This window comes from Sinocyclocheilus grahami, unplaced genomic scaffold (assembly GCF_001515645.1).
Source record: "Sinocyclocheilus grahami isolate Dianchi unplaced genomic scaffold, SAMN03320097.WGS_v1.1 scaffold121.1, whole genome shotgun sequence".
Lineage (NCBI taxonomy): Eukaryota > Metazoa > Chordata > Actinopteri > Cypriniformes > Cyprinidae > Sinocyclocheilus > Sinocyclocheilus grahami.
Genome location: NW_015505300.1, coordinates 1046677 through 1060314, shown reverse-complemented (window position 1 = coordinate 1060314; position 13638 = coordinate 1046677). Strand labels below are relative to the sequence as shown.

At 39.0% G+C, this 13638-nt stretch overlaps 1 protein-coding gene across 1 annotated transcript in view; it reads left to right on the top strand.

Moving 5' to 3' along the window:
• Nucleotides 1-164: 164 nt before the first annotated feature.
• The window catches only part of LOC107589837 (chromodomain-helicase-DNA-binding protein 7-like), a 91954-nt gene continuing 78480 nt past the window's right edge, over nucleotides 165-13638 (top strand). Inside the window, exon 1 of the mRNA XM_016278388.1 lies at nucleotides 165-426. The gene's annotated coding sequence lies outside the window, so the exon portion shown is untranslated. The remainder of the gene's footprint in view (nucleotides 427-13638) is intronic.

Genomic DNA, 13638 nt, shown 5'->3' with positions numbered 1-13638 from the left:
AATTTGTCCACGAAAAACTGCAGTATCGAAACAATACGGTTCACAGTTTTTTGATAAAGACCTGGAAAGTAAAAGAAAAAAAATATATTTTATTTATTTATTTATTAAAAGCAGTTGCGTCACAGCCCGGCGAGGTCACTCACGCGCACGCATGTTTATCCCGCAAGTCATGCACGCGCCCCCTGCCTGTGGAAGGTGAGCGCGAGTGTCTAGAGGAGAGGACACGAGAACGCGGCTGCCTGGATCGATCGGATTAAACTCGAATTGAGTGAAATTAACACAAAGGAGAGAAGCAGAGTCGGCGGGCACGGGACGCTGACTTTACCGACTGAATTTCGCCAGTTATACACCTATTTGAACGGATTTTCGGGATATACGAAGACAAGTTAATTGGTGAAACCCCTAAACTGACCCGCGTTGAGTAGGGTAAGGAATCGCCTTTCTTTAATGATACAATATAGATCCACCGACTTTATCAGTCGTACACAAACGTATTAGTTAGTTTCAAACGTTTTTGCCATTGTTGTACAAATATACCCGTACTTTCATTGGGAGAAAAGTGTTTTTGACCGTACATTTAACTTGTTTTCTACCATGGTGGTACCCGCGGTATAAACCGTGTTTTAAAACAGCGAAAAGTTGTTTTAATTCAAATCTTCACAGGGAAAACCGAAACCGCACGCTAGTGTTTTCGTTTCTTTGTGTTTTAACTTATCGAAGACTCTCAAAGTAGCTCGAGCACATGCTAACATTAGCTGGTTTAGCTCACACGCACTGCATTGTATAGAGCCGCACGGACCCCTATAGGAGTGGACGCGAGAAAGGCGTTCGCTAAATTGCGTACAAACAATTCATTTTTCTTCAAGGTCTAAAACAACGCTTGTACTCTTTATATCCTTCACGAATTGGTCAAAATCATTTTTTTCAAAATCACATAAAGTGAGCGTTCGTTAGCAAGCTAATTGTTGAGACACGAGGTGGTTTGAACGTAGAGGTGAGTCACTGGCCGAGCTGAATGCGGGAGATCCCCGACCCCTAGTATCAACAATTACACTCAGAAATAGTTTTCAAGCGCACAAAACTGCACGTAAGGATAGCATCAAAGTTGCCGTGCTTGTGTTTTTCGCGTAGTAAGTTGCACTGGATGAGGCTCGAAATGGTTTGTGGAAATCAGCGAGTCGGAAAGTGCGCTGGTCCGAAGGACAACATGGATAGTTCCCTGGGAAGGTTGCTCGAGGCCAGATGGTCATTCCCTCGTTTTCTTTATTTATTCGTTTATTTGAGTTAAAGCTCTTTTGTATTTTATTGCTAACAATTCATAGATGTGACTTGTTGTTTTGGGCTGGGGAAAGGCTTTATTTGAATCGTTTGGTCGGCTCTGAGAAGTGCGTTGGAGAGGCAGGCAGAGGTAATTAGCTGGTTGGAAGTGTAGGAGACGGACAGCGTCGACTTCATTGTCTCACAACAAGCTAACTAGCTAGCTGGACACAACTCATCTCACGTTTCTTTTGTCCCCTTTGCCTCTCAACAGGTAGACGGGTTTTAAAGGGAGGGGGATCGGACGACACTTTATTTGAGGGGAACTGGAAAAAATGCATCTGGTTTATTATTAGTTTCCGTGTTTTCAAAAGTTTTCGATTGTGCGTTGGAGAGGCAGGCAGAGGTAATTAGCTGGTTGGAAGTGTAGGAGACGGACAGCGTCGACTTCATTGTCTCACAACAAGCTAACTAGCTAGCTGGACACAACTCATCTCACGTTTCTTTTGTCCCCTTTGCCTCTCAACAGGTAGACGGGTTTTAAAGGGAGGGGGGATCGGACGACACTTTATTTGAGGGGAACTGGAAAAAATGCATCTGGTTTATTATTGGACGAGTTTCCGTGTTTTCAAAAGTTTTCGATATTGTTTATCTCGTACTATGCGTGAAGTCGATCAGGTTTTAGCATCTAAACTCCACATTAAAGCCTCACACGAAACTTGAAAAGCACCTGCTTCATTAACAGCGTTCTGAAGCCACGAACACGGGGGAAAAAGCTCATTTATCCTGTAGTGGTTTTGATGCCGTTTTAAAACACATCCGTATTTTGTCGGTTGTATTAACTTTGACAAAAATATTTAGGGTTTAGAAAGTTAAGACTAACAATCTAACAAAGAAATATTTGAAGATGGAATCGTCGTTGTCTCGCTGCCTCTCAAGTCTTTGACCTAAGATGGCAGCTTTTAATGTGTGTCGGTCCACTCAGTGAGCAGATATGAAGCCGGTATGGCGGAGCAGATGTGTGACTGCTTTTCATCTCGCTTGCCTTTTCTTGTGGTTGCCGGGGCTTGTTCACTAGTTGCATCAAAACGAAAAGTCAAGTGCCGGTTCCTCTTTTGTCCACAGAGAAAAGTTTGAATCCAACATGTTGTTCCAGTAAACATTTCGTATCTAGTGCAAAGTCGCTTACAATGCATAACGTCGCCCTTATCAAAATACTGGAGTGATTTCAGAGAAAACATTGTTTGCGAGGGTTACATAAGCTTCAAAATTGAGTTCAGAGACATTCTTATCGATTTAGGACACTTAACTTTTTGTTGAAGTAACGGGATTTTCGATAGCAACTTAGTTCTCATAACCAATTTTTGGCACATTAAACAAACAATAAGGGGATGTTTTAATCTTGTTTTATTTTTGTCTCAGCCAAATGTCATTTTTTTGTATTCATTTTTATGCCTTAATTAGGATATAAATTGTAATTTGGTGACAATGCAAGAATGACACATGATGGCATATTTTGCTGAATGGATTTCAATCATTTGTGTATTGCAAGATCCATTTAGCTATGTTCACCAATGCATATGAATGATAAATGGTGTTGTTTTGGTATTGGAATGCTTTAACCATGGCCTTTAGACACCTTAACACTACAGCAATAAACCAATTGAAATATCTGTGGATTCATACCCTTAGTATGTGTCTGAATGAAACTTGGAAAAGTCAACTGTGGGCCTTAATGATACAATGAACATGAAAATCCATTAAAAAAATGAGCATGAATATAATTGATTGTTTCAGTTTTTAGCAATTATAAAGTCATGCAACTCATCCTGGTACTAACTAGCCAATGACTGGCTTTGACAAATGTGTAGGATCGCAGTAGATGTGGGTCAGTCACAAACGCACAAAAGTGTTGCGCACAAACACTGGCATTGGACAGCGATTTCAAGGCTGGTATTTCAGTTATCTGACAACATGCTTTCAATCTACGCCAGGAACAGCACCGCTGTGTGCAGGCCCTTTCCCTCCAACCCCTCCCCACTAGCCGCGGGTTAGCAGGAGGGCTGCAGTGGCCTGTTGTGCTGCAAAACAAGCAGGCTTTTTTCCCCCCTTCTCTCTGACCATCCCCCTCTTCCCTGCCACAGAAGATGGAGGAACAGTTTCAGATGAATAGCTTGGAATGGATGAGTCTTCTAATATTCAAATCAGAACTGCTGGCCTTTAATGGCCGAAGCCATTTCTCTGAGAGTTTAGATATATTTAAAAGTTTTCTAAATTTATGGGCTTGCTGCATGCGTTTCTCTTCTTATTTTTTTCCATGAAGTTTCTATAAACTTTTTTTATTATTATTTTTTTTTATTATTATGGCAGCAAACAAAGTGGTGGAAATGATGAATACACTCTACCATCTGAACCCTCTCTGTCAGTGTTTTATTAGACCTTTCTAAATATCTATAGACGCTTTCATAATCGCATCCGCTGTTAATATTGGCGTGCATGAATTTTGTGCCATTTCCCCTTTTCTTTTCTTTTTTTTAAACAAAGCAGCCTTTTTCCACTCTTATAACAACTTGCTGCTTAAAGCCACATTCTCTGAATCCTCAGGCTTTTTGGTAGCAGATTTAATGTAGTAATTCCCTTCAGGTCACTTCTATTTGCCATGTGGCTACAGGCAGTCGTCAGAGCCTCAGGATGTACAACCTTAAAATCATCAGCCCTGAGGGAATGTCAAAATGAGTTTTAGCACTAACGATGACATGACAACTTATGATGAGATCATTTTTTCATCATCTAGAAGACTATTGCATTAGTTTATTTCAGTCTGTGTCCCCATTCCCCAATGTCAATGAGTACTTCAAGTATACATGCACTACCATTCAAAAGTTTGGGGTTAGTAATATATATATATATTTTTTTTTAAAAGAAATCTCTTATGCTTGCCAAGACTGCATTTATTTAATCAAAAATATGGTAAAAACAGTATTTTGTATTTTTTATATATTGTAAAACATTGCCTTCACAGGAATGAACTCTTTTGAAATATATGCAAATAAAAGAGTTATTTAAAAATTTTAGCAAAGCTGAATTTTCAGCAATCATTACGCCAGTCTTCACAAGATCCTTCTAATATGCTGATTTGGTGCTTGAGAAACGTTCCTCGGTTAAAAACAATTGTGCTTCTTTATATTTTTGTTTTTATATGATATTTTTCAGGATTCTTTGAATAGAAAGTTTAAAAGAACATTTAAGCATTTATTTGAAGTAGCAATCTTTTGTAACATTATAAATGTCTTTACTGTCAATTTGATCATTTAATGCATCCTTGTTGAATAAAAGTACTCAATTCAACATCACCTTCAGGAAATAGATCTAGTAAAGCTTCCTCCGTACTATGGCGGTGTCATGGTTGTGATAATTGTGCTTTAAAGCATCTAACTGTCTTCTGCTAGAGGAACAGTGAAGTTTCATGGCTTCTTGCCCCAGCTGACCCTCTTGCAGGTCCTCAGCTGGTACGCAGACAAGTGCTGGAGGCAGACTGGGTGACAGCAGGTCTGGAAGTGAAGGTCAAAGTTCTTTCTCCTTTTTTATTTTTTATTTTTCCCCTCTTGCCAAATCCGCCTTCTCTGACTGTCTGTGACTTTTAGCGCACACAAGCTCTTGCTTTCGTCTGTGCACTAAAATGCTGCCGTCGTACCAGTCCTTCTAACGGTAACCGCTTCAAATTTGGGGTGAAATGAGCGTTATGTCAGAGCAGCTCTCCCCAAGCAACAGTTTTTGACCCCATATCGGTGAGCTTGCACAAAGCAAGAAAGAAAAAAATGAATCCGTTTATTACAACAGCCTTGTGTAAAAGAACCAGTTCACACAAATGGAACAGCTTTACGGACCTAACCCCCGCTCACCTCTCCAGCGACCCACCCATCGCATCCTGTGTCACCCTCACAGTGTCTTTGTGCTCCGTTACTTGCCACAGATACACCCCCTCCAAACCCCCGCCCATGCATATAATGTGGAGGTGCACAGATATAAATTATGCCCAGCTGCAGTTAGAGTTTCTAGTGGGGGTTGTTGAAGAGGGGAATGAAATAAAAGGAATGCTGCTGGAGAGCATTTTTGCAAGGAGCTTGTTTTGAGTGCAGCTCCTCCTTTTTGCTATGATGCACACCTCATGTGTGTTAAGCTTAAATCCAAGAGACAAACCACAGGTGGCCATAGACCTGCCCTTTAACGGTTTTAAAGTTCCCTGTGAAATGGGAAAATTGGGGAGGTAGGATTGGTTAATCAGTGACTTGCTTGCCGAGTGCATTAAAGAGACTGTCGGTGTTAATGACTGCAATCACATGCACTTGGTGGGCCTTTCCTCCCCCACTTTTTTTTTCCCTTTAGTTGTTTTTTTTTTCTGCAAGTATCACCGTGCAGTGCTCTTTTGGCAAGGCCATGTTGGTTGATTTGGTTTCAGAAAAAAACAATGCGGGTTGGTGCTCTGACACAGATGGCTGTAAACCGGCTCAGACTGCTTTTATGTTCATCGCTCTTGTCAAAAGAAGATTGTTGATAGATGAATGAAAGAGTGTGAACTTGTCCACCTTTATAAATGTGAGCTTAAATTGCTGGTATTATCTTATAGATATTGATGTTTTGTGGGACCTGTTAAAAGGTAGCAAACTACCTTTTTTGTTTCTTTCAGTTAAGCAGATCTCCAATTTAGGGCTGGGCAAAAAATTTAATGCGGCATCTACTACACAGAGCCGTAGATCACTGACAAGCTACACAAAATCACGTTCAAAATGCAGGTGATTCATTGCCGATTTTGAACACTATTTGGTGTAGCTTGTCAGTGAACTACGGCTCTGTGTAGTAAATGCCGCTCCATCTGAAAGCACATGCTGGAGATTTACTACTAATCACCACAGTGTTTCCCCTAGGTTTAGGGGGTGCTTTTTTCAGTAAAAAAAAAATTTTAATGGTCGAATTAAATTATATTAATCAAAAAGCATGTCTTATTAATTAAAATCATGAAACATAAACAATTTAACATCAATTTCTTAAAAGTTTAACAAAAATGTAATTTTTACAAAAGCTATGTTCAGGGCCCAATGAAATGTTTTGTTTTTTCCAACCTTATGTTTTATTGTTACCAAATTCTGTGTTTTAGCATGTCTAATTATTTGAAAGTATAAAAAAACAAGTTTCATTTATTCTTACAAGAGCCTTTTTTTTCCCCTCAGAAATTCTGTGTTGTGTATTTACATTAAGGCATAAAACATTCATTTAATTTATCTTTTAATTAATGAAAATTAAACAAATCATATTTTTTGGAAAATAAAGGGGATTAAATATTACAATTAAAACATTGAAGAAACATTGTATGATTATTCCTTAAAAATAAGGTTTTAATAATTTTAGTAGTAGTATTAGCCTATTATATACATTCTGCTGAACAATATATTCATATAGTTCTGCTGCAATGTCTTCAGGTTAAACCAAACTTTTATTTTGACGGGTTGTCGTGAATACATTTACATTTCTGTGTGTATATGATTTGAGGATAGTTTTACTCAAATGAAATGGTCAAATGCTCATGAAGTGACTCTCAGAGCAGTTCTGGAGATGTTGTTCATGTATTTATGTCCTCATTTACGAGACGGCAGACATTAATATCATGGCAAGCGTCACGCTTCAGTACAAGTAGTAAACAAAACCGCGCGTCTGCGCCATTCATTAACACGCAGTGTGTTAAAGAACACGCATAATATTTAAATAGTCGTTTTGCAGCTTAATATTTACAAATACCTAGTTGGGAGTGTGTTCACTTGTGTGTGTGCGCACGTTTGTGTGGGTGTGTGTGCGTGCGCATCTGGGTGGAACTCCACTGTGCGCAATGCAGAGAGCGTGAGCATGTAACGTAGAGACAGAAATGACATGCCGTCGTGTAAATAAGATGAATAACATAAGGCTATTTAGTTTGTTTAATAAAAGAACAAGGTATAGACCTGTTCTATAGGAAAGGTAACTTTAAATTACTTCTGTTGTGATCTGGCGCTATAGAGAAAATAAAATGAACCTGACCTTCAAGGGGGGCACCCCCTTAATATAATGGCAGGGAAAACACAGCACCAGAAGCGGCTTTACTGACGAGATGCGCATGAAAATCACATTCGATTTTTTTGCACAGCACTATCTCCAATATATGATTCAATATTAAGACTCCAGTGACCTTCAATGTAACATTCATGCAAGATGGAAAGGATGTCAGTGGGACCTATAATGTTCATCAAATATGTATTCATAGTATACGGTTTTATCAAACATTAATGCCGGTTTTGTTTATCCCATGAATGCCATGTGCTGCTCTATATTTTTTATGAGGAGCATCGGCAACCTCAGTGAGCAACTCGTGCAGCCAATGTGACATCAGATAATCAGTTAGCCGTGTGACTGATTGGCTTTCTCACATATTGTGTAACTTAACTGTTATGAAAGTGATTTTGAAAAAGAAAGTGAGTTGCATGAATCTCTTCCATTCGCACGTTGCCGGCAAGAGAAGACTACGTCTAAACGATACTGGTTTAGAAGTGCTTTCATCTTGTGTACTTGCAGGGCATTTTGATCCTCAACTTGACCTTTGTCATGTTATGGTCTCGGTAATTGCATTTGCATGCACTTTAAAAGTTTAAGTCAGAGTAAAGCAGAATTTAGTTTCTTTAAAAAGTAGTGCTGGGCGAAATACCGGTTAAAATGGTAAACCGGTTTGAATTATGCACATGGTATGAATATTTTAAAAAAACTGGCATACTGGCACAAGTAAATAAGCAACTTGGACAACGCCGTGAATTGAGAGTAGTGCTGGGCGGTATACCGATTCATACCGAATACCGGTGTTTATTTTTGTTATAATATGAATTTCTAAAATACCGCAATACGTATGTCGCTTAAACAACGTTCGGAAAATGACACCGTTTGAAAGGGGTCCCTTTTCACTGTTGCACTGTGGCACTGTGATCTCTGACCATTGCCGCCTGCTCCCGCAACATACGTTTCGCTCCTGCGATTTTCGTGTCCACTCCTTTAAACATTGTAATATTGTGTATAATTTTGACGTATCAGGGAGCCGCTCTCAGGGTGCGGTGTATTTAAATATTTTTGAATGAGCGTTTGCGCTGTTTACTTTAACTTTCGATTTCGCAATCACACGCACTCTGTGTAAAGGGAGCACAATCTTACAAGATCAGATATTTGTCAATGAGCTCAGAATCTGTTGAGCAGCAAATACTCCAGCATGGCCTTGTCAGTCATCTCTCCTTATTCTTGACCTGTGATCATTCAAAGCTGACTCCAGTAGCTCTTGTTGGATGCAGGGTTGCCAAGTCCGCATTTCTTTCCACAGAATTGGGCTACTTTTAAACTGTTGCCATGGATTGATTTTCTACTTCTACATTGACTGTTCCCTCCTGGTGGAATGACCTGCCCAGCTCAATCCAAGCAGTCTTTTAATATTTTCAAGAAACGGCTGAAAACACGTCTTTCATTTTCATTTGACTCTCTAACTCGGGGTGGGCAAACTTGGCCCTTCCAGGCCACTTTCCTTCAGAGGTTAGCTCCAACCCTAATCTAACACCTGAACCAGCTAATCATTGTCTTCAAGACTACTAGAAGGCTACAGGCAGGTGAGTTTTTATCAGGGTTGGATCAACTCTCAGCAGGAAAGTGGCCTGGAAGGGCCAAGTTTGCCCATCAGTGCTCTGCTTGTCTACACTTGAAAAAGCGGACATGCAATTTTTTTTTTTGAAGAAGAAATTATGAAAATAAGTGATTCAAAGATCTTAAAGCCCCAAGTATACTTCGTTTTTGGACGATAGCGCATTCGTACAGTTGAGCGCGTAGCCTTTTAAAGTATACTCTTTGATGTGTGTGAATTAGGGATGGCCCGATAGACGATGCCATTGTCCATCGTGATTTCCCCCCCCCATCCTAATGCCATGTTCAGAAAGAAAATGACGTGTAGGCGGAACTAGGGCTGGACAATAATTCAATATCAATATGTATCGCGATATAATTTTTTTCAATAACGATGATATGATTTTTAAACACATTTCCGATATTTCGATATACATTACCAGTGTTCCTGAACCAGCTAATCATTGTCTTCAAGACTACTAGAAGGCTACAGGCAGGTGAGTTTTTATCAGGGTTGGATCAACTCTCAGCAGGAAAGTGGCCTGGAAGGGCCAAGTTTGCCCATCAGTGCTCTTAGCTCTAGCACTCTCTATTCTAATGCTACTTCTAATTTTATCTGCTTGTTTTTTTTAAATTAAAAACTTGACCCCTCTAACATTTGCACTCTCTGTTCTATTCCTATTCTAATGGCCAATCCATCATTTATGGGGGGAATTTATTTATTTATTTATTTTTTAATAAGTATCAGTTTAGGCACCGGAACCGTTTTAAAAGTATCGATTTGGCACCAGTATCGATTTGGCACCGGTATCGAGAAAAAAAAGAAAAAAAACCGATACCCAACCATATGCGCAAGTGGGAAGCTCTGTTTCGGGGATTACATCTCTTTATATCAGGCAACCCAGTTGTGTTCCTCTGCGGCCAGATTAAACCTTGTTGTAGCCTATTATGCTCTATTAATTATTTTTTAGAAACCCTCGCACTTTTCTACTCAATTGAAATGTTATTGTTGTTGTATTCGGTCCACTGCTGCACACGTGCCACAATATTGATACAGGGCCAGCTGTATCGATACTCATATCGTCAAATCTCTGTGACGATACATCGTCGTATCGAACACCGCACTACTTTAAACCACCATCGAGTGTTTGTAATAACCTCCGATTGTGATCTAAGTGAGAGTTTTGGTCATATAATGTTGCTGAAATGTTATTTGTAGCCTTTTATACCAAGCTAATCACTATACCTACTTAGCATTTCTCATGTAAACACACTGTATTATGAAAAAAGGCAGAATCTCATGAAAATCACATACAAATCATATACTGACGTAATCACGTGTTTATTAGCTTCATGTTTCATCCCTATAAATGTTTTTCTGGAAGTGTAATGAACGTTTGTCACCGGAGGCGAGTCAGAACAGCGATTGCGTTAGAAAACACAGGCAGACAGCACTGGAAGCAGCGAATGCTCATCAGATCGCATAAATCAGTGGAAAATGAATAGAAATGATGATTCTGTCTAAGCTATGCATTAAAAAATTTAAATGCACTAGTGTAAACGTAGCCTAGGTACATTAGTCCTGGGCACATCATCAGGGAAGAGAGGGCTTGTCTACACTTGAAAAAGCGGACATGCAATTTTTTTTTTTGAAGAAGAAATTATGAAAATAATTGATTCAAAGATCTTAAAGCCCCAAGTATACTTCGTTTTTGGACGATAGCGCATTCGTACAGTTGAGCGCGTAGCCTTTTAAAGTATACTCTTTGATGTGCGTGAATTAGGGATGGCCCGATAGACGATGCCATTGTCCATCGTGATTTCCCCCCCCCATCCTAATGCCATGTTCAGAAAGAAAATGACGTGTAGGCGGAACTAGGGCTGGACAATAATTCAATATCAATATGTATCGCGATATAATTTTTTTCAATAACGATGATATGATTTTTAAACACATTTCCGATATTTCGATATACATTACCAGTGTTCCGCACTAGGGCTGTGTATCACCAGCAAAGTCACGATACGATACGTATCACGATACAGAGGCCATGATACGATACGTATCACGATACATGACTGCACTGAATTTCACCTCAGCAGAATTTAGAAAAACAGCTGTTTATTAAACACTGCTTACTATAGTGCCATTTCTAACTATTGGCAGAGCAGGCAGTTGACCTCTGCATTATGAAGGGCCTCCATAACTGTACCACAGTACAATATAGGTAACGGCATATGTTTCATGTTTACATTGTGCACTCCCCACCAGGTACAATATTCTGATTGTTTGCATCTTGTTTTTAAGCCCATAAATAAATTTAATGTAAATGTAAATAACAAAGCTTTCACTCTCTGCCAGCAGGTGGCGCTTAAAGCGTTTTCTTGGTTTCCGCAGTAAACAAAGCAGCACTGCACTTATGAACTTCAATATGCAGGGCTCCAGAATGCGACCATTTTTGTGGAACATGCTGGCATTCTTGTGGGGGGGAAAACATGCAAGCACTGTCACTGTTAGTTTTACTTTTCTTTTTGTTTTAATTTGTGAAAAACATTTATTTGCTGTTTACCTTAAGCTATGCAGGCTCTTTTATTTATTTGATTCCTCGGTGTTTGCTAAACGTTCTGTAATTTATTAGTCTGTATATAAAACCGCATGTGGTGTGTGCCATGCCTCATCTTATTCGTTTTTGTTAATAAACGTTTTGTAAGCTAGTTTGTCATTGTATCTTACTAATTTATTGTTGTGCTTTTTGATTAAGAATAACAATGAATCCATCTTTTGTTTTAGTCTTAAAAAAATGAAAGGTGTGTAGATGTATTTAAGCAAAACCGTGACAACAAGATTGCGAATTCGAAAGGGAAAGCATCCGAAGGCCGTGGCTTAACACAGCAAAAGAGAAACTCCCATTCACAAAATTCAAATCACAAATAATACTACTGATGATAAAGAACGGGTTGAATGTTAACAACTTTCGTTTCCATATAACTATAAACTATGATAAAAGTTCATCAGCATGCATTGAATAATCCCTTGTTGTAGCACAAAACAAAAAAAAAATTGCAAACAAATCATGTGCTCGTGCGACCAGCTGAGAAAGTTAGTTGCAAAAGACCGACCAGTGGGAAGAATGAGTCTGGAGCCCTGATATGCATTATACAGAGGCAAGCGGAAAATAAAAAATACCATCGAAAGACAGTAAGTTCCCCTCAGACATACATTCATATAAACTCCTACCTCTAACTGAATCGCGATTTGTTTAGCATCTCAACCGATTTGAATCGTCACATATTTAAATCGGTTTTCAACTGGCTCGCGGTTAATCGTTACATCCCTACTGTTTATACTATGGAGCGGCAGTACTTGCCACACATTTTACAAGATTATATGTTTGTCAGTGGTACTGAGGATCTGCAAATCATTCACCATCGTCCTCAGTCATCTCTCCTTACTGTTTATGTGGTAAGTGAAATTTTATGTACTGTAGGATGTAACAGGCAACCGTGTCTACACCGGACGCGACAAAGCGACCGTTGAAAATCATTTGAAATTTGTGTCAGTGCGTCGTAAATGGAATGCGGCAGCAGTTTACTGTCGGGGATTTGTAATGTCGCACTGCATCCAGTGTAGACTGCATCACTGATTGAGTTCTATAGACACATACTATAGGTGCATACTATTCTGATGACGCAATTCACATCATACGCACTGTACGTTGTCCCTCGCGTACATGTAAAAAGTAAAGTATACTTTGGGCTTAAGTGTGCAGCACATGTGAGCCTCACATACTGACTTAAAACGGTTCATTTTGCACTGAAAATTATTTGATCTTAAACTATTTGCACTGATTTATTGTGTTGGTTACATTTTGTTCCTTTGTGCAGGGGCTTAGGAGATGAGTCTGTAAAAACCTCAACAAACTGAAAAAATAGTTTTGAGGTAATGTAATCTTGTTCAAATGGATTTCATAAAATTGATATAGAAAAAAGTATCATTCAGGAACTGGTATCGAAGTCAAGATATTGGGCATTTTTTAACAATACCCAGCCCTAGAGAAAACTAAACTAGTCTAAACTGACCAGCAGATCACATGATCAGCACAGTTTCTCTTGAGAATACTCTAGTTTTGCTTTGCCATCATGAGTTATTCTCAATCAAGGGTTGGGAATTGGGGCAATAACTTGCCCCTGAGTGGACCTTTTATTCAGATTTATTATGCAGCACAGTGGTCGCGCAGTAAACCACACTTTTCACATGCTCTGGGCTTTTTACCCTATATAACTTGGGCTATGAATCACTGTAATCACAGTTGGATGTTGTAATGTTGCCAGAGTTTTTATTACTCACCCAGTACGTTGTCTTTTCCTCTTGACATTCTGAGTTATGATGTACGATTTTAAAACGCATTGTCTATAATGGCGGTGTTCCTCATTTTTCACAGTTTCAATGTGGCAGTGTATGTTTTTAAAAGCCAAATTTTCTTTCCTTACGGAATTGATTGGTGCAAACAAATCAAAAGTGCCTCTGCTTCCTCTAAAGCAGGGGTCTCCAACCTTTTTGTGAGTGAGGGCTCCCTGAAGGGATAAAATAGTCTCAAGGGCTACTTGTTTGAGAGAGAGAGAGATATATATATATATATATATATATATATATATATATATATATATATATATATATATATATTATTTTTATTTATTTATTTT